This window comes from Megalopta genalis, chromosome 4 (genome assembly GCF_051020955.1).
Source record: "Megalopta genalis isolate 19385.01 chromosome 4, iyMegGena1_principal, whole genome shotgun sequence".
NCBI lineage: Eukaryota > Metazoa > Arthropoda > Insecta > Hymenoptera > Halictidae > Megalopta > Megalopta genalis.
Genome location: NC_135016.1, coordinates 25,152,015 through 25,172,990, shown reverse-complemented (window position 1 = coordinate 25,172,990; position 20,976 = coordinate 25,152,015). Strand labels below are relative to the sequence as shown.

General features: G+C 37.7%; 1 protein-coding gene, 1 long non-coding RNA gene and 1 other non-coding gene across 4 annotated transcripts in view; 2 read left to right on the top strand and 1 right to left on the bottom strand.

Annotated features, from left to right (window-relative positions):
* Positions 1-20,976, top strand: part of LOC117222986 (zwei Ig domain protein zig-8) — a 746,648-nt gene that overhangs the window by 330,549 nt on the left and 395,123 nt on the right. The gene's annotated exons all lie outside the window — the stretch shown is intronic.
* LOC143259331 (uncharacterized) lies at positions 13,992-14,588 on the top strand. Its single transcript, XR_013033136.1, has 2 exons — positions 13,992-14,133; positions 14,220-14,588. It is a non-coding gene; the product is annotated as an uncharacterized LOC143259331 (long non-coding RNA).
* TRNAG-GCC (transfer RNA glycine (anticodon GCC)) lies at positions 19,314-19,384 on the bottom strand. The gene has a single exon. It is a non-coding gene; the product is annotated as a tRNA-Gly (tRNA).

The window sequence follows — 20,976 nt, the reverse complement described above, 5'->3', positions numbered from 1 at the left end:
AAAGAAAACGAAAGACCGGAAAAAACGAACGTACCGGGATCGCGGCCGTGCGTTTCATCGTGCGCGCAGTAATTAACAGGAAGTTTCTCGTCCTTGACACGTTCGCTGTTGAAAGAACGTCTGAACGACTTCACAGAGCACGATTGTTCTTTCAAACCTCTTACTTCCGTCGGGTACCGATAAGGGTCGGTTCATTCAAGCTGGCGTGATTATTACATCGTGTCAGAGAAGGGTGAACAACGTTTCCAACACCTGCTGCTGAAATTTCACTAAAGCTAATTATAGCAATTTATAAACAGATGACGTACAAGCAATAAAAAGATCGTTACCTTCCCTAGATTTTGTATAATATTATAGAACTTTTCTCTTAGCCGTTTGAAATTACTCTCGTCTATATGTTCACGAAAATTAATTAATAATTACGTCGCTCAATTATGAATAGAAACTTTCATTTCGGACATTATACGATCTCGACGTTCATTGGATGATCGATCGTGATAAGATACAGGAGCTATTTTCACGTTTATTTCACGTATCGATAATATCAATTAGCTGAACATGATGCAACAGTACTTTGAAATTCTTCCGCCGATGATTTAAGAATACAACGAAAACAATTCTAAATTCTATAAATGTTTCCACTGTTTCGCGTTTGATCCCTTCGGCGAAAATGCATAAAATTCGCCGACTAGTATTAACCATTCTAATCAGCGCCCCCATTAGAAACAAATTCTAAAGCCCTCAACAACAAAGTTAGAATCTGTTCAAGGAATTTACGTGGCTGCAATAAATAATGCAGCCTATAGAGAGTTCCCTAAACAGACTAAGCTCCCTACCGCTCGCTTAACGATTAATCTGCCCAGCGCTATTCCGAATAATCGATGACCAGACACAAAGAAGCTGCTTCCACCAATCGTGCTCCTTCGTCGATTCTGATTTTCCAAAGTTCCGGTGAAAAGGCTGGCAAATAGAAAAAAACAAAAAGGCGGGAATAACCGAAGCCACCTGCGACCAGACAACGGGAGCTCGCCGTTCCCGAAGAATCTAAAAACTTGAACTCCGGTCCCGGGTTAATTCCGCTCCCCTGTATCCCCGCCTCGTGAGTCCCAACTCGCCAGAGCCCAGGGAGATTTACGAGGCAGCAACGGCAAACTGCATTATCCAACAGGAATCGGGGGCGAATTCGAACCCCCAAAGCGCGGCCATCGATTGGACAATCGGACCAAATCCATATTAACGCGATCGCGGCGATCCCGCGCCGTAAGGAACCAACGTTTTCGCCCGGTTAAGCAAATAATTGCGACAGCAAACACCTTTCCGGCAAATTCGGTCCTCAAAGCGAGCTCATTGATTGGCCAATCGAATCGGCATACATATTGAAGTGGCTGACGGCTTCTAGCCGTAAGGAATCTGCGTTTTCGCGCTGCTAAGCGTATAATTGCGCCAATAAACATCCGCATGCCTGTTCTCGCGAGGTCATCGACGCGTTCGCCGAATACTAACTGGTTTTGCGTGATCGATACCGATTATGTAGTGATTCTTCAATCTCATTAGTAGACGGCGAAACGTTACACAAAACCGAAATTTTCTGCATCGATCGCGAATTATAGAAGCCAAATATAATTTCATTTCTTTCTTCAAAAATTTTATGAGATTAGTACGCCGCTGCTTCTTTTTACTGGCGCGTTTTCGCCATGAATACATAAAATTCGTAGTATACTTATTAGTAGACTGCGAATTTTTGTACAAACTAAAGATCGTTTAATACGATTGTAAAAAATGTAAGTCGGTCGAAAATGTCTTTCCTTTTTTAATAATTTTAATAAGTTGTACATAATATAAAAATATTCTCAAATCGTACTCGCGCCTTTGCAAATTCGTTTTTCACCTAGTCGGTTTTTCCCAAAAAAGTGCATAAAATCCGTAGACTATTTATTAGTTTCCATTAAAACTCAGTTTCACATTTATTATATTTTCCTGTGAAAAATCGTGCTTTCATCTTTTCTGTGCCCATTTTCTGTGCTGTCTAGTTTCTGGCATTTAATTTAAATTTTCGCATGTTTCATTAAAGTCTAGAGAAATAGGAACGTTTTTGGACGACGTACTCTGAGAAATATGTTGAAAGGAATTTATAAACAAAGTTATAAATAATCCCGACTATTTAATTTTTCTACGTACATCTGACATGCGAATATTCAGCACGTGTATTGCGCTGTATGATAATCAAGACTGAATCGGTTTAGAATGATCGATGTTACAATATATGTTCGCACCAACAAATTTATTCAATGATTTCCTATCAAGCAGTCGTGATCAATTCTTTCTCAATGATTCTTACAGAAACAGTGCGACGTCAGCCATTCCAACTATCGTTGCAAATTTAGTGTTAACACTATGACATCCGCAGATCTTAGACATGACGCCGGCACAATAGCTTGGAAATTTTAGATTTTAAAAAAAATTTCGAAGATGGCGGTAATATAAATTCCTAAAATGAAGATATGTCATCCAAGAATTTTCGTACTTAATTCTCAGTTAAATAAGCACAATGCTATAGTTAGTTTGCTACTTTTTAATACCCAGGAAATATAGTTCAAATGTTATTTATTAATTATATTATATTATATTATAATAATAATAATAATATTAATATAATATATTATATTAATAATTATATACATTAAATGTTATTTATTATTATACTTATATAATTATAGTTATGGCACCAAAGTGGTACCACCGGCATACAACAGATAGTTTTTGCATGGCACCAGCGTGGTGCCACCGGACGGCATAGCGTTAAGGAAACAGATTCGACACATTTTGTAGACATCAAATTGTTTGTTACTTGAGACGGAACGAGGCGAAAGTACTCGCCCCAAATATTGTTAAATTGTTCAGCTTTCCGTAAAGGTTCGGAAAGGGCGAAATTCTGTAAAACGATTTTTCAGTTTTACGAGCCAGGCCGATGTGCAAGGCGCAACGTTATCAGCATCGCGACGTTTCCCGACTTTATGTACCGTTACATAAAATCCAGTCAATATTACAAATCGTTTATCGACTCGTTACTTGGCGATTCGAAAGTCCCTATAAGCCGGCGCGACGGTTCACGATGGCCGTTCTTCGCGTCGTTCCGCAGGGGGCAGACGCTCGTAATTAGTTATTGGCTCGAACGCAGCTCACTGACGTTCGCTCGTGCGCGATATAACAACTATAATAACATTATCTCGGCGTGTAGCTGACGCTGGGACGTTATTGAGCAAACGTTAATCGAAGATCGCCGTGTCCGGGGCATGGAAATTACGCAGCTGACGGCGAACCAACTTCGGGACGATTCTTATTATCCTCTATACATCGAGATTAATGCGCTCGTGAAACTAGATCAAATCCAGTAGAAAAATTGAATTGCCCGTTTATTTATAAAGTACTTGATTTATGAACGCTTGTTTCACATCGCAGTACACTAACAGCTTTATTTGCATCTTCTTTGACATTGTCTTGAGAGTTTTAAAGGAAATCGGATGTTTCGCGCGACAAAAAATTGCGACAATACAACACATAGCATTGAGAAAGCACCGGAATAATTTAATACTAAAGCTATTCTTTTCTTTTCCAGTTTTCGATATTATAAACATGCTTCTGCGAGAAACTTTATTTTATTACGTTTATTGTTAATAACGTTTATTCAAGCATATGTTATTATAGAAGTAACATATGCTCGAAATTTCGAATGAATTTAAGCTTGTCATTGGTATAAAACAATATATTGGGTTGGCAATTAAGTAATTGCCGATTTCAGTTATAGATGTCTCTCACTCCCATTTTTATGATATCCGTAAATGTTATATTAGAAAATTATTATTATTATTATTATTATTATGTTATTTTTTATTATCCGTGAATGTTAGCAACTGGACAAATTGAATGCAGCGGTGAAGGAAAAGCGACCAGAATTGGTCAATCGTAAAGGTGTCATTTTCCAGCAGGACAATGCTAGGCCGCACACGTCTTTGTCCACTCGGCAAAAATTCATGGATATTGGTTGGGAATTGATGTTACACCCACCATATAGCCCTGATCTCGCGCCATCGGATTACCACTTATTTCGATCCCTGGACAACTCCCTTCGTAGTAAGACTTTTAATGACGATGACGCTGTAAAATCTCACTTAGCTCAGTTTTTGGCCGAAAAGGATCAGACTTTCTACGAGCGTGGAATTTTCAAGTTGCCAGAGAGACGGCAAAAGGTCATCCAACAAGATGGAAAATACATTACAGATTAAACTTTATTTCAAGTAAAAAAAATTTTTTATTTCATTGAACAAATTGGCAATTACTTAATTGTCAACCCAATAGATTGCGTTCAGGTCAGTTCGAGTGTTAAAGATATAAAGTCGGGAATGCTTCTAAAATCGCCGGACTGTGCAAATAAATTTTCGCCACGTTGAGATAGATCGGTGACACATTTTACGTTTTGCGTAAGTGGAGCGGAAGAACTGCAAGAGTTTTGATCGCAATTCTCATTTTGACGCACTTTGCACAGTCTGCTACAAATGCGGGAACATCCGCGTTCCAGTAATAAGAGCATCGAGATAAGAGGAAGAAGACGAGCCTGTTTATTCGGTTTTTCTTGTGCCGTGCACCGCAGAGATTTAGAAAGTTTCTCGTTCCGAGCTGTGAATACACGGTTGGTATTACGATAATCACGATCCGGTGGCATAAGAGGCGGCGTTCCATTCTTGCAACAAATGGCCGTTTCATTTGTTGGTAAAGTACGTGTGCTCCATTAGGGACACGTAGAATCAGGGAACGTATACGGGACCCTCCCATTTCGCGAGCGAGGGCGCGTAGAATTGGATGTTTCCCCGTGGAATTCGCCGTTTTCGTCCTGTTGCGGCGAATGAGACCGCGTATTATGGGACATGTTAGAGTGCTCGTAGGTAAATGGCCGGAACGACATGTCGAATGTAATGGGACCGGTGAAAGAAATGAGTATTTACATTACGGTGCGCCGCGAAATGAAAGAAAAAGGAATGTACATGTAACCGGTTGCCCTATGAAATAAACTCGCGCAAAAATGAAACTCCGGGAAAAGGGGGTCAACGATACCGAACGACTAAATGAACCACCTGGGAAACGTGTACGTGCATCCATTCGCTAAATTTCGGATGTACGACGTATTAGGACTGTTACGATGTTACAGCTTTTTAAATTAATGTTTGTTGAATCGAGTTCACCCAAGACCGAATAAAATAAATATAAATAGTTATACTTATATTTTACTTATATTTTATATATTTATATATAAAATTTATATATATATATAATATATATTTTATATTTATATTTATATTTTATACTTATAAAAAGCATAAAATGTCTGAAACGTATCTTGAAATGATTGTCAGTTTATTTTAAATTCTGGTTATCGCTGCAATCGTAAGTCACGAATATTTAAATACATCGTAATATGTCGTACACGATGGAATAAATAAATGTTAGGCAACAACATTTTGACACCTGAAAAATGTTTATAGAGAATGACAATGAAACGAATTGTCTATGTACTACACGTTTTTTCGAACGTCAAAAATACAGACGCTATTTGGCGCATTGCATAACATTTTTACGTTAACTAATACAAGGATATTTAAATCATTAACGCAAATGTACGTAAACGTTAACACAAATATTTAGCGGCGATTAAAAATAATCATGTTTAATACAATAGAAACAAATTAGTGTTCGTTTGAATACGATAAAGAAGTTCATAGACAATAATAAAATCACGTTGAGGAGAACCGAAATAATTCCTGTAACGAAACGCGAGATATGCTCTTTCAACACATTCTCACAGTTACATCAACCATAAATAATACCAGGCTGACAAAATCCAACTTCTCCGCAGAATCCAGTCAATTCCCGCGACAAAAAATCTCCAATAACCATTCATACTTATCCCGTTAAAAACAAGGAAAGTTCTCTGGCGAAATAAACGATACCGAATATGCAAACGAATATCCATTTCACGTTCTAAAATCGCGAGCGAAAGGATGAAACGCCCGGCGCTGCGCGGATGTGTAATTTATTTTTCCAGAGATCTTGCGGAACGGCGATTGATATATATGTATATATCGTTGCGAAAGAACTATCTCGGCGGCACGATAAAATTGTATCTCTTCAAACTCGCGTTTACGTTTCGGAGTTCCCATTGGTTCGCTCGCAAATTAAGGAGAACCTCTACGTTTCGCTCGTTCACCATCGCCGTTCGTCCGCGAACCCCCTTTCCGCTCGAAACGATTCTTCTGTCGGGTTTTAACGCGTCGAATAATCCGCTGCAACATCGATACCAATTCATTCGTTCGTGTGTCCGTGCTCGTTTCGCGATGAGATATTGTGCCGGGCGTAACGTTTTGCGCGCGGAAGGAAATTTCTGCGGCTTTCAGGTGGGAAAAAAAGAGTCGTGTAAACAAACCGAAATGTCCGCCAGCGGGTTGTTAGTAACGTGTGTCACTGGTGCGTCTTCTGAAATGTCCGTCGACGTTATCGAGGACGGAGTTGCTAGTCGGCTGGCTGTCAAGAGTCGAGCCGGTCAACATTTAGCACTGAATGCAAGAACTTCGAAGTTGCGAGAGAACGATGTTTTGCATTTGTTGAGTCGTAAAGAAATTTAATCGATTAACACCTTTCTGTCCAATACCATTCGTCCGCGCCATTATTTCCTAAGATTCAGAAACTAATTTTTACGGTAATCTATTATATCTTCCTAATTTTCTTAGGATCGTAATTGATGTCTTACAACTGAATTCTTCAATTCTAATTTGGTCAAATAAAATACTTTTATTGTATAAAATTGTTGATGTTGTCGACGTGGTAATGTGGCAACTTTCATTTATTATACAGATGTCTCACACAAGTGTTTTTGGGAACCATATATGAATTATGAAAGTATTTGCTCTTCTAATAATGTTCTGATGGTTTTATAATAACTAATATACTAATAACTAATAGTACTAATAATAATAATAGTACTAATAGTACTAATAATAATAATAGTACTAATAGTACTAATAGTACTAATAGTACTAATAGTACTAATAGTACTAATAATAATAGTACTAATAGTACTAATAGTACTAATAGTACTAATAATAATAGTACTAATAGTGCTAATAGTACTAATAATAATAGTACTAATAGTACTAATAGTACTAATAATAATAATAGTACTAATAGTACTAATAATAATAATAATAGTACTAATAGTACTAATAATAATAATAATAGTACTAATAGTACTAATAATAATAATAGTACTAATAGTACTAATAATAATAATAGTACTAATAGTACTAATAATAATAATAGTACTAATAGTACTAATAATAATAATAGTACTAATAATAATAATAGTACTAATAGTACTAATAATAATAATAGTACTAATAGTACTAATAATAATAATAGTACTAATAACTAATAACTAACTATAATAACTTTCGATAATCGAAAGACATAAATTCAACCTTGCGATCACTAACGTGTCAACAATTTGATAAAAAAAATATACAGAACAATTTCCACCGCTGGAACCGTTGTGAAAACCTTGACCAACCAGTTCGAAAATATAACTTGCTTTATTGAAAAGCAAAATAAAATGATCTACAAACTTTTCACCAGCCTTTTTACACGATCTGCTGTGTATACACCATTCGGACGTCGCAGAAACGGCGTCGCATCTTTCCAACGATGTTAATGAAAAGAAAATCGCGGCGTCGCCAAGGTACAGGTAGAAGACACCGATACGCGACAATGAGAGAACCGTGTTCACGCGCACGCATCCCAGGTTTTAAAGCCGCTTAAGAAATCCGTGCCAACCCTTTCTCGCGAGCCTGTCTCTCGTCGGCGCGATACAGATCCGCTTGAATGTCTTTCGCGGCGAAGACCTCTTCTCCCGTCCTCCATTCGTCGGGGCCATATGAATCGGAAAGAAGGGAACCTGTTTCCGCGGAAACAATCCCCCGCGAACCGGATTACGGAGACGCAACGGATCCCTTTGAATGCACTTTGCATTCTTTTTGCGCGTTTCTAGCTGTTTCCGCTGCGTTGTTAATTCTTTAAAGGCACGGGAATCGCACGATCAAGCTTTGCCACGGGAAAAATTATTTTTTCCGCGCGTTGCTTTTCTTCGAGTGAAAAAATCTTCCGCGTATTCAACAAGCAGAAAGCAACATTCAAAGTTCGGATCGTGAGCTATAGCAGCGATCATAATTTTAGGATCGTGCTTAACGAAACGGAACAATAATAATAATAATTATTATTATTATTTCTAATATAACTTGCTCGTATCCGCAAGCTCTGTATTCGCTCGTTTCCTTGGGAAGCCATTATTTGCAGAGAGAAATTACACATTCGTCGGAATAAAAAGAGAACGTTTCTAAAAAGTATTTAAAAATGTGTACGGAGAGGCTTTTCCATTTATTTATGCGATATAACGTAATGAGGAATTCGCTGTTCAGCGAAATGAAATTCGGTTCCGGGTCAGGTCGCAGGGAAGTTCAAACATTAATTAAGATATTGTAGAACTTGACCTGTCTCCTGAATAGAAATTAATATATCATGAGTCGTACTACGAGAGCAAACGACCGTCGTCTGTACAATTACGATCGTAATTAAAGGACGGGTTTCCTTTAATTAGTATCCTTTGGGGCGTCTCTGTTGTACATACATGACCGGTCAAGGAAACACTTCACCGGTAGTCCTTAATTCAAACCTATTGGACATTCGTGCTCTCCCATTCATGCCGCAGTCCGGTAGTGCAACCCGCAGAGATCTAATATTAGCTACACTTCGCAGTTTTGTGTAATTAAGAACTCCCCCAGTAGGTCAAAGTGTTATCTCAAGCATGTGATAAGTCGCGCTGCCTACTTAAACGGGATGGCCGTCTTCGAAACTTCGATGTCTTACTCTATATGTATAACCGGCACGCTATCGGTAAACATACATAGATATGTGTGCTCTGGGCGCCACGGAGTACGTATCTCGTTATTTCGTGTTCCATACAAGGTGTTGGGATTATGGAATGAAAATGAATATGATTCTAATTCTTTTCTTAACCCTTTCGATACTACGAGCCACTATAGTGGCCCTCCATAAGATGCCATCGAGGTACTACGAGCCACTATAGTGGCCCTCCATAAGATGCCATCGAGGTACTAAGGGCCACTATAGTGGCCCTCCATAAGTTCGATCGTTTGTAGCGAATAAAGTCAGTGCTTACTGCAGAAAGCTAATTAACCTTATTTTTCTCTGAACAACGGATAAATAGATATGCCTTATTTTTTTCAATTTTGTTCAACTTTATTTGGTTTAACCCTTTTGCTACGGGCGGGTTCTCCGCTGCGGTACCCCCGCAACGATCGGCGTCTTGTAGCGTGCAGCGATGTCGCAGCGCGCCGTCCAGCAGAAGTACCGCGGCGGAAAATCCGCCCGTAGCGAAAGGGTTAAAGAGACTTTATTTTATTCCTTTATTGAGAGAAGGTATATGGGCGAAAACGATCGAGCGACCAAACTCTACTGAGAGCCCGGTAAGAAAAAACGCTTCTTTTATACCCTTCTTGGGTTCGTCTTATCCACCAATCAGAGACGTTTATTTGTCGCGTTTCACATTGTATACGTGACGCTGGGATCCCCAAACAGTCAGGACACGATGTGTATCTAATGGTACCGGTGATGATGTATCGCGGTATCTATTATATACAGTTTACATCACCGTCGTTGCCCGCTGATGGAACCGACGAAAATGTAAACCGATGTCTTAGTATCTTAGTACTAAGTAAACTATAGATTAATTTTTGTTCGAGGCTAAAATTTCAACACAAGGTATCTCCAAAGATCTGCCACTGCGAATAATTAAAAAAACCTGCAGATGATACAAAAAAAAAAAAACAGTGAAATGTCTTTTTTTAGCTCGGTTTATATTTTATCATATTTCGTTTTTTTTATCGTTCCCTGTAAATTAGAGGATGGCGTAAAGAAAATTTTCCATCTTATTTTCGGCGCTTTTTAAATGGAACAAAGACAATCATAAACTTGATTAAAATATGAACATAGAATTTTCCGTTCTAGCCGCTGGTACTGCAAGTACACTGAAACAATGATCGAAGTTTCAACTTTTCCGTACGATATACGAATTTAGACAAACTGATCTTTTTACAACACGGTAACTGTGTGACATTTAATACTACCACTTCACAGATGTTTTTGTTTCTTATCTAACGCTTAGTTACGCGATTACATCACCGATTGTGTACTCTTATCAGAAACTGAAACGGAGCTCGATACACAGATCGGATTAAATATTTAACGTGGAAACAGTACTCGAGTGACTTGTTGCTAAATCAACTATGATCTCGCAAACTGCGAAATCATTTACTTCGTGTACAACGAAGCCGATAATTAACCTTCTGGTCCCAGAATTATCGAACAATAAAGAGAACTTGATACTCTTTTTACTTCGATTCATCGATCGCAGTTCGGTCAAATAAATTGAGCGGTGACGTTGATTATAAACGATGTATAAATATACAAATACGTTTGGTCCTCTCTCTAATATAACGTTTCTATATTCATACGCGAATAAATATTACGAATAAATAGATACACTGGAAAATTGCAGACCGTTGTGCGACGAACACAGCGGAACTATATTACAGTTACGCTGCACTGTAATTAAATATAAATTAAATCATGATATTGCTTCCGATTTTCAACGTGAAATTGCTTTTATAATGAGTAGAATGCTGGTTATTATACGTTAATAGCAGTGCTACTTTATAGTTGCAGCAGAGAGCCTTTGTTTCGTCCACGAAATAAATTCTTCACTTATTCCGGGTTCTATAAAATAGTAATAAGGATTCAAATTCTAATAATAACTTACAGTTTACTAACAGCGATTCATAAAGCAAGATTAAATACGATTAAAATAAATTTTGGAAGTGATGAAAATCATAATGCAAATTTAATTGAAACTTCGCAGACCTTGTGCCGTAGACGCGGTGAATTTTATATATTTATGTCAAAAATGAACGTGAGAAATTTTATCCCAGAATTCTCTTCAGAGTTGAAGCGAATGGAATTTCATTATTCTCACTTACTTTAGACGTCGCTAATGTCTATTACTTTATAACAACAATAAGATCAGATTTATTTGCACTTCTTATTTCTATTATGCGGTAGAGACTCCGGTATCCGAACATTTATTTTTACAATATTATAGTGTTCTAGTATTATGTAATCATTGTATTATTTACTTATATTATCACCTGGTAGAGAACTTGAATGAAGTGTTCGGATAATAGTGATCAATAAATAATAAATGCTTGAATAAAGAACTTTATCTAAAAATTTCTCCTAGAAATAGTTTTATAATAGCAGAAATTGAATTTAAAGTGATTAATATCACAAATGAATTTAACATCTTTTCACAACAACAACGTCTCGCAATTTTTATTTTAATATTGTTGAAATCTAAAAACTTGTTCATAAAAAGATCACTGATCAAACCCAAGCATATATTACAATAAAAATTGTGAAAAGTCCAACTAAATTCAGTCTTGTCATCGTGATGAAGCAACACGCGTTGAATTTTTTCCGAATATTATAATCGTATGGTAAAACTGATACAGAAATACATGAAACTTTCGTGCGCAACGGACGCAGAAAATTAGTATTTCGCGCAAAGTTCCGCCGGGAACCCACCGATGACCGCAGTTACCTGGATCACGTGACCTCTGAGGGTTTAATTTTTCTCTAGGAACGTGCTCCACTTAAAGTTTCCGGCCGTAGTTTCGAGTAGAATTGACTTCGCGCCTCGGCCTTTCTGCTCCGAACGAATCAAGTTCCCAGCGTGCACGAATTTAGCCCGGTTCCGCAGCCTTCAATTAGCCGGTCCGTGAATTAAGATCACAGTTCGATGCGTTTAACCGCGTTTATCACGAAAACTGCTGACACGCTCGGCCCGCTGCCGCCAGCACAGCAGGAAGCCTAACCAGGGTGCAGACCCTTCAGATCCACTTCATTCTGTATGCGTACTCCGTTGTTGTTCGACATGGTAATTTGGCACTAGAGGCAATACCCTGAAAACGGTGCTTAAAACAGGGATATTCTCGCGTTCGCGCTAATTCGAACAGCATTCGGCACGAAGTTTCTCTATTAAATCTTAATGCCCCTGTAAATGGAGGCAGCCGTTCTCTTCCGTTAGCACGCGTCAGTTTCACTGAACTTTCCCGCGACTGTTAACTCTGTTAAGTTGTTTCGCCGCGTGTCTTTAAACAGTCCCGAAGTTCGCGATCTTGGGAGAACCGCTAGCTCGAGCGATCTTTTGTCTGTCCCCCCCTACCCCCTCCGTGGAAACAAAACTACGAATATATTTTCTTGTTCCGAAGTCGCAGCTACGATACGTTCGCTGGTCCCTGGCAAACTCGATTGTGTCTGACTTCGTTTCTCTTTGCTTTCTGGCTTGCCTTGTCGCGTCGCAGCGACAACAAAATCATTAACGAGTGCTTGTAGTCGCAACTGTGGAGTTTCTAATAAGAAATCAACAGTGTTTTATCAAGTTAGTCGCTGTTGAAATTTTAGCCTCGAACAAAAATTAATCTATGGTTTACTTAGTACTAAGATACTGAGATATCGGCTTACATTTTCGTCGGTTCCGTCAGCGGGCAACGACGGTGATGTAAACTGTATATAGTAGATACCGCGATACATCATCACCGGTACCATTAGATATACATCGTGCCCTGACTGTTTGGGGGTCCCAGCGTCACGTATACAATGTGAAACGCGACAAATAAAACGTCTCTGATTGGTGGACAAGACGAACCCAAAAAGGGTATAAAAGAAGCGTTTTTTCTTACCGGACTCTCAGTAGAGTTTGGTCGCTCGATCGTTTTCGCCCATATACCTTCTCTCAATAAAGGAATAAAATAAAGTCCTTTTAAGAAAAGAATTAGAATCATATTCATTTCCATTCCATAATCCCAACAGTCGCGAAAACGTGTCGTTACAATATCGCTTTCATTGTAAATAGGTCTTGTATGTTAGCCTTGTCAAGGTTTCTTTCAAGTGATTATTTTTCATTTTTCATGCGTTTCATTGAAAAGATGCGATCTTTCTTTTTGAGCGATTTCGTAGTAGATTTTATCGTGGATTCAGTTGAAACATCATCGTAATAATCTTTTCTTTCTAAGATTCTTTCTAATCTTACAAAACCATTTGTAAGGAAATTTTATTCGCTGTCGCGTGACAAAAATGTAAATTTGTGTAAAGTGTTTCAGACTGCAAAGTACAGTAAATTCTCTCCAATTGTCCCTCAGATTGTAAACAAAAATGGACGATTTGGGAAGAGGAGATACGATTATTCGAGTCTCGCGACTCGTTTTTATAGTTACCGTTTGTCAACAACTACAAAAACGATGCGCAAAGCTCGAATAATTGTTTCTCCTCTTCATTCGTTTACAAGCTGGAAGGACAATTGGAGAGAATTTACTGTACACTCAGATACGTGCAGAGCTCTATTTTCTTTCAGTGATTATTTTGCATCTTTCATGTGTTTCATTGAAAAGATGCGATCTTTCTCTTTGAGCGATTTCGTAGTAGATTTTACCGTGGATTCAGTTGAAACATCATCATAATAAGTGGCAACAAATTATTTTCTACTTTCTTTGTAATCTTACAAAACCATTTATAAGAGAATTTTATTCATTGTCGCGTGACAAAAATGTAAATTTTTATAAAGCATTTCAGACTGCAAAGTACAGTAAAGTCTCTCCAATTGTCCCTCAGATTGTAAACAAAAATGGACAATTTGGGGTCGATTATTCGAGCCTCGCGGCTCGTTTTTATAGTTACCGTTTGTCAACAACTACAAAAACGATGCGCAAAGCTCGAATAATTGTCTCTCCTCTCCATTCGTTTACAAGCTGGAAGGACAATTGGAGAGAATTTACTGTACACTCAGATACGTGCAGAGCTCTATTACGGCAAGAGGCGGTTTAACATATCTCGGTGCGCATCTAGACTAGGGAAAAGAACAGCAGAAAAGGGATGAGAACGGGCAGCCCTAAAAGCGAGGTACACGTACAGGATTCTGACGTAGAAATCTCTCATCTGACCTACGGAATTTCGGAATAATACAGCGAAGTGGAAACATTTTTCAGACTCACGACAAAGCCAATTGCAAATGTAATATAGATAAGAAAATATGCGGATGCACAGGAAGAATCAGAAGAACGATGTCAAGACCACAGGGCTGCTGAACGCGTGGGGTATTGTTTCATTTAAAATTCATGCGAAATGAAATCTCCAAGCGAGTCTTCAGAGAAGTACAGTTTGCGAAATAAACCACTTACGCTAATACGAAGGTTGCTGCTGTACAATGACGCAAATTGAAGACTCCTTGTAGGAAATGCTCCGAGCACCAAAAATTAATATTTTCATAAAGAATGAAGAATATTAATAAAAATTTATATTTATAACAAATAATTTGTAAACGATGAATAACGAATAAATAAATATTTATAAACCGCGTCGCAGGCATATCTTTTTACGTAAATTGTTCGAAACAGTATTTTTCATAGTATCCGACCGGGGAATTACGAATTTCGAAAAATAATGATAAAATCAACAAAATTTCGGTACGGTTAACATTGAGAAGCAATGTAGATTGCGGAACGAGACAAGAAACGAGACTCGGACAAGAGTCAGGAAATACATATTTCGCGGCGACACTTTGGAATAAAAATTTCCTGTTGGAAATTCACTTTTTTTCTGCGCGGGCGTTCATGAATATGCGACGACCGTGTAATACAGACAGATCGCTCCGTAGAAGTCAAATATATCGCGTTAGCGTCGACTGGAACGTATGTCAAACGTCTATGCGTCGAGTACATAGTGACGGAGCCAAGCAGCCCTAAACGCGGCTGAATATTGCATGAACGTCTCGTACGTCCTTCGAAACTCGCTCCTATTCCGCGCCGCGCCCGTGCATATACGCTGATCGAATGATTCTTGCCGCTTGCGCCAGGACTCCATACAGCCGCAGCGGCAGGAATCATGTGCACATGCTGCCTCATTGAATCTCGTCGCTGATAACGCGACGGCATATATACAACTGCAAGAATCGTATACCGGCACTGGCCGCGTTGATTTCTGCCGCTCGTAGCTCGCCCCGTTGTGCAGCTGCAACGACAAGAATCATACATGCAGCCCCGGAAAGTAAGCCAACGCTCCAATCAAACCGATTTTCAAAGTTTGCGCGGACCAGCGATTGCGGATTGCGTACAAACATGTAAACTCGAACTAAAATTCTTTGGAACCGTGCAAATTTATTTGCACGCGGCGGCGTATCGGCGTTCGATATTTTCCATTGTGCTGTACGCACACCAACTGTAACGCTGTCTAACGAATTTTTACCTCCTCTATCTTTGTGTAACATTCAATACGTCGTTCTCGGTGTTCCGTATAGCTCGACGCCAAGCAATTCTGTATACCTTTACAAATTATGGGACGTGTCCTTTTTACGAAGTATCGAATTATTTAACCAGTTAGCTGCGGCGCCTCCATTTCAGAGCGCGCACCTGTATGTGTCGCGTGAATCAAGCGACGACGAGTGTACTCGTCGAACACGATGTAAGTGTCGCTGTTAAAATATTAGGTCAAAAAGACGGTTTTATTTGATAAAATTAACAATTTTATTACTAATATTTACTTATTCGCTCGACGTTAACATATACCGTATACATAATAAACGAAAAACCCAGGGATAATCGAATACTTATGAAAGTTAAAAATTCAAATTGCTGCTGCAGAGAGAGCGGTATTTAGCAAAGCGAGGAACAATATATAATGGCACTTTGCACGTCGAATACCAATACCGTGATTCTTTTCTAATTTTATTTTTATAACGATGTAAACCACTTCGTGCAGGATTGACTTCAAAATATTCTGAACATCTTGAAATTTGAGAATATGTTTTTGTTTTCCTTAAAAATGCAGGAAAAATCAAATAAATTCAAAAAAAATTTCAGCAAAGCGAGGAACAATATATAATGGCATTTTGCATGTCGAATACCAATACCGTGATTCTTTCCTAATTTTATTTTTATAACAATGTAAACCAATTCGTGCAGGATTGGCCTCAAAGTATTCTGAACATCTTGAAATTTCAGAATATGTTTTTGTTTTCCTTAAAATTACAATTTAAATAGCCAATGGTCGCTGCTTCTTACGCACGACGAGTATACTCGTCGTGTCACAAAATGTTGCCATTTCTCCATGACGAGTATACTCGTCGAACACAGCTAACTGGTTAAAACACCGAACAACGTCGAGGCAACGAATAGGACTACTTGTGCAGCAATGTTTACGAATCATTCGACCGAAGTAATTACTTTTCTGTTTACACTTGTGCGGGAAGAAACGCGCGGCGGTTCCCGCGAAATTCGTACAGTTTCGCGGAACATTGACGTGCCGTATCCTGCAGATAAAACTGTCGGATAGTTATCGTTTTCATTTTATCCATTGTTCGGCCGCGGCCGATGGATTTAGCCAGCGACGGATTAACTTGTCGAATCTTCCGATCGAGATCGTAATTTCTACGGGGACATCTGTACAAATGCAAAGTAAAAGTTTCGGGTGATATTACCATACTTTATATTCCGTACGGCCGCCAGAAAGTTTCTTCTCTCAAACAGTTTTGAAATCCTATCTCGATCCTCGATTACGCAGTTATTTCATTACACTCCGAATGACACTTTTACGTAACTTTTTATTCCTCGTTGCAAGAACAAAACGTGATTATTCTTGGGATATTAATTTCCGGTAGTGCGGTATCAAGATATTGCGACTCCGCAATAACATTAACATTAAGAATTTCGTTAGAATTGAATTGCTGCGTTATTTTACACCTAGGAAAATTAGCGATACAGAAAACTTGATTCTTCACTCGAATGTCTTTCAGCTCGTCTTTAGAATTGTGCATGGCATAACATTGTTTGCGTAAAACAATCAACGTACAATCATTACACGAATTCATGCTACACTAATTTAAAAAGAATCAACTAGTATTTTTACATTATTTCGAATCTATATTGAATTATTAACACAGAGAATAATAACTTTGTTTATTTGTGTTTTCGCAATTCGAAAGGTATCCAAGTTCATAAGCTAATACTATACTTTGCTATACTATACTTAGTAAAGTATAATATAAAGTATAATATAAGTATATAATATAAGTATAGTATTAGTATAGTAATATAGTAAAGTATAGTAAAGTATTAGTATAGTAATATAGTAAAGTATAGTAAAGTATTAGTATAGTAATATAGTAAAGTATAGTAAAAGTTTAGTATAGTATTAAGTACTATAGTATTAAGTACTATACTATACTTTTACTATACTTATACTTTACTATATTACTATACTAATACTATGCTTAGAGAACATAGTGCATCATTGTTACGTGTCTCGCTTTATAATTTAGAATTTTAGCTTATCAATTTGTTTAGAATTTTCGGCATTCTCATCGCTATATTCTCTCTTAACAAAGGCTCTTCCTAGTGTCTTGCGTGCAATAAACATAGTTTTATGTGTATACAGTTCATGCATAGCAGGCTCAGTGTTAATTCGATACCACACTGAAAAAGATTAACTCTTCGATGTCATTGTCATCGGTCGCACCATAGGAGAGCTCGCCTCGTGCATCAACGCCGGAACGGCGTTTCAATTCACAATATCAACGATTTTTAGGACGAAGATGTCGAACTTTCGACGAGATACTCCATTCGATTTTTCCCAGAGCATTGTTCCAAGAAGCGTCTTTTACGAGGTCGCGAAGAAAACGTTGCGCACCGCGCGTCCATCCGCAAGCGAGGGCTGACAGTTCACGGTAACTTTCGATCCAGACGCGTGACAATTTTCTACTATTTCCAAAGCAAACAATTCTGTACTCGACTCGACGATACTCTTGATACCGGCCAGAGACCGTGGCTGTGGGGAAAGCAATGCGAGAAAGCACGGCGTACGCCGGGCCGGCGGCGTCGATTGGACGAACGGAGGGCTTTTCCGCAGTACGCGGAAACCGTGTTTCGATTCTACCGCAGCCCGGTTTGATATTTCATGCAACGCCGAGTGGACAGAGGAGAAAGCATTTCTTGGATATTTTTCATACCTCGCTCTGTGGCTGCAGCTTGCGGTTTATTCGGTATTGTTTCGACGTTACATGGTATCGACAAGCAACCGACCGGCCATTATGGTCTTTCGACAGGCGAAACATTTTTCGTTTTCTGTAACAGCTTACACCGAAAGGATCGACCATCTTTCTTCCGCCCGTTTTTGGATATTTCGCGGCGATGCCGTTCCATTGTTTTCCACATTATTCAGAGGAGGAATGTTCGTAAGAATAAAAGCAGAAATCTTGAACAACTTTTCCAAGTTTGTATAATACCAGTTGAATCGTTGCATGTTTCGTATAAAGATGAGGAATGAAAAGATCGGTCGTTGCAGTTGATTTTGTTCGTAGAATATACAGGATATCGCGTAACTGGTGGTTACATCGACTTATTTTTAGACGTAGAGCCGCGATCTGGTTGTAACATCAGTTACGCAACATCTTGTATTTAGAAATGTGTAAATGGAAGGAAGTAATAAAATTGACAAGTGTTAAGGGTGCTTAATTTGTGTTTATCGCAACGAATATTTTATTCAGAGAAGTTTTTTCTAGTTCCAACTTTTGTCCTATGTGAAAATACAAATTGGTGTAAGAATCCGAATTTTGTTTAAGTGATACGAAACTTGTGTACGTATGTCTGTCTGTAAGTGTACGATAGCATGAACAGTATGAGATATTAAATATTTACTATAAAAAGAAAGAGAAGTATTAATTTTCTGTAATTAGCTATTGCTATTTCTGCGTTACCTATGTCTTGTTAAAATTTTGCCATGATTAGTCGATACAAAATGGCTAACACTCTTTTGTACGAATTATATACTTTTTCTGTACGAAATCAATCAATGTAATTAAAACTAAAACATGAATTGTCATAGTATGGTTCGATTAGAAAAATTGTCTTAAAATGTGCAATTACGTACATTGGATAGTGGAGACGTATGACGTTTCGTATAATGTTATTAGTATTTACTTAATCTACCTGTATAAGTCTAAATTGTTGCTTGTCATTGTAAATAATTCTAAAGTACAATTAGCAAAAAGAAAAGTGAAAGAAAAAAGTGTAAAAAATGACAAAAGAAATTGCATCGGCCGGGAATCGAACCCGGGCCGCCCGCGTGGCAGGCGAGCATTCTACCACTGAACCACCGATGCTTCTTGAAGGACACTGTTTCCTCTCCGGATGATCTTTGGAAAATAATGCTTGAATATTCTAAATAAATCATTGTTCAAATGTAATAATTGATCGTTCCATGTGTCGATTCAACCATAAACTACATTTCTTTATTGGTTTTTGAACAAAAATCAAAAGTTTAGTCACACGACGGTATACTGTATTTGATATCAATTCATCTAAATAATGTATCAATTAAAATTAAGTATGTACGTATCGTCATGTATTATATAAGAAATATAATATTCTTCGATTTCTAAATTGGGATAATCGAAAAACATTGTTATTTATATCGGTTTTACCATAACCGCTCAATTTTTCATTCATTTTACATTTTCATATTTCTAATAAAAATGTAATCTTCTAATTTCTTTTTATATTAGTGTTTTGTAATATTCTTCGATTTCTAAATTGGGATAATCGAGAAACATTGTTATTTATATCGGTTTTACCATAACCGCTCAATTTTTCATTCATTTTACGTTTTCATATTTCTAATAAAAATGTAATCTTCTAATTTCTTTTTATATTAGTGTTTTGTAATATTCTTCGATTTCTAAATTGGGATAATCGAGAAACATTGTTATTTATATCGGTTTTACCATAACCGCTCAATTTTTCATTCATTTTACATTTTCATATTTCTAATAAAAATGTAATCTTCTAATTTCTTTTTATATTAGTGTTTTGTAATATTCTTCGATTTTTAAATTGGGATAATCGAGAAACATTGTTATTTATATCAGTTTTACCATAACTACTCAATTTTTCATTTATTTTACATTTTCATATTTCTAATAAAAATGTGATTTTCTAATTTCTTTTTATATTAGTGTTTTGTAATATTCTTCGATTTTTAAATTGGGATAATCGAGAAACATTGTTATTTATATCAGTTTTACCATAACTGCTCAATTTTTCATTTATTTTACATTTTCATATTTCTAATAAAAATGTGATTTTCTAATTTCTTTTTATATCAGTGTTTTCTACTGTCTCGATTGTACTCGTGGAATCCGTGCGGATGAAAGGGTATAGAAGATTGTTCGATTATCCTTCCCCAAATCAGATTCGAACAGCCAACAGTTCGGTGCCGAGCTTCTCACGTTCGTTAACCGATATTAACATCGGAATTATTCCAATAACTTCCAGTTTCGAGTCGAAATGTTCCGTTGGTTCGCGGCCCATCCAGGGAAGAAAAGTTTCGCAGATAGCCGTAAAATTCGTTGTCCGAACGTTGTTTGAAACTCATCAACAGCGCGGCCGACAGAAGGACTTGAAATTTTAATACGCTCAGCGTTACATTCACTTTAACGGTTCTCTAAATTTTCCGTAAAAGCTTGGTGTGCACACCGAGAGATGAAATACTTAGACTCCCGTCCATAAATCACCGCGCACTCATTTATTATGAGGAATATGATCGCGATCGTGCAATTTTCTGGATTAATCTTATCGCTTAATTTTCCAAGTATACGCACATTTTTTTGTTTAAATTTATTATATTGCACGTAGAATCCAAAAAAAATGCATAGTAAGACGTAACAACAATTTTTCAGGTAAATAATTCTACAGA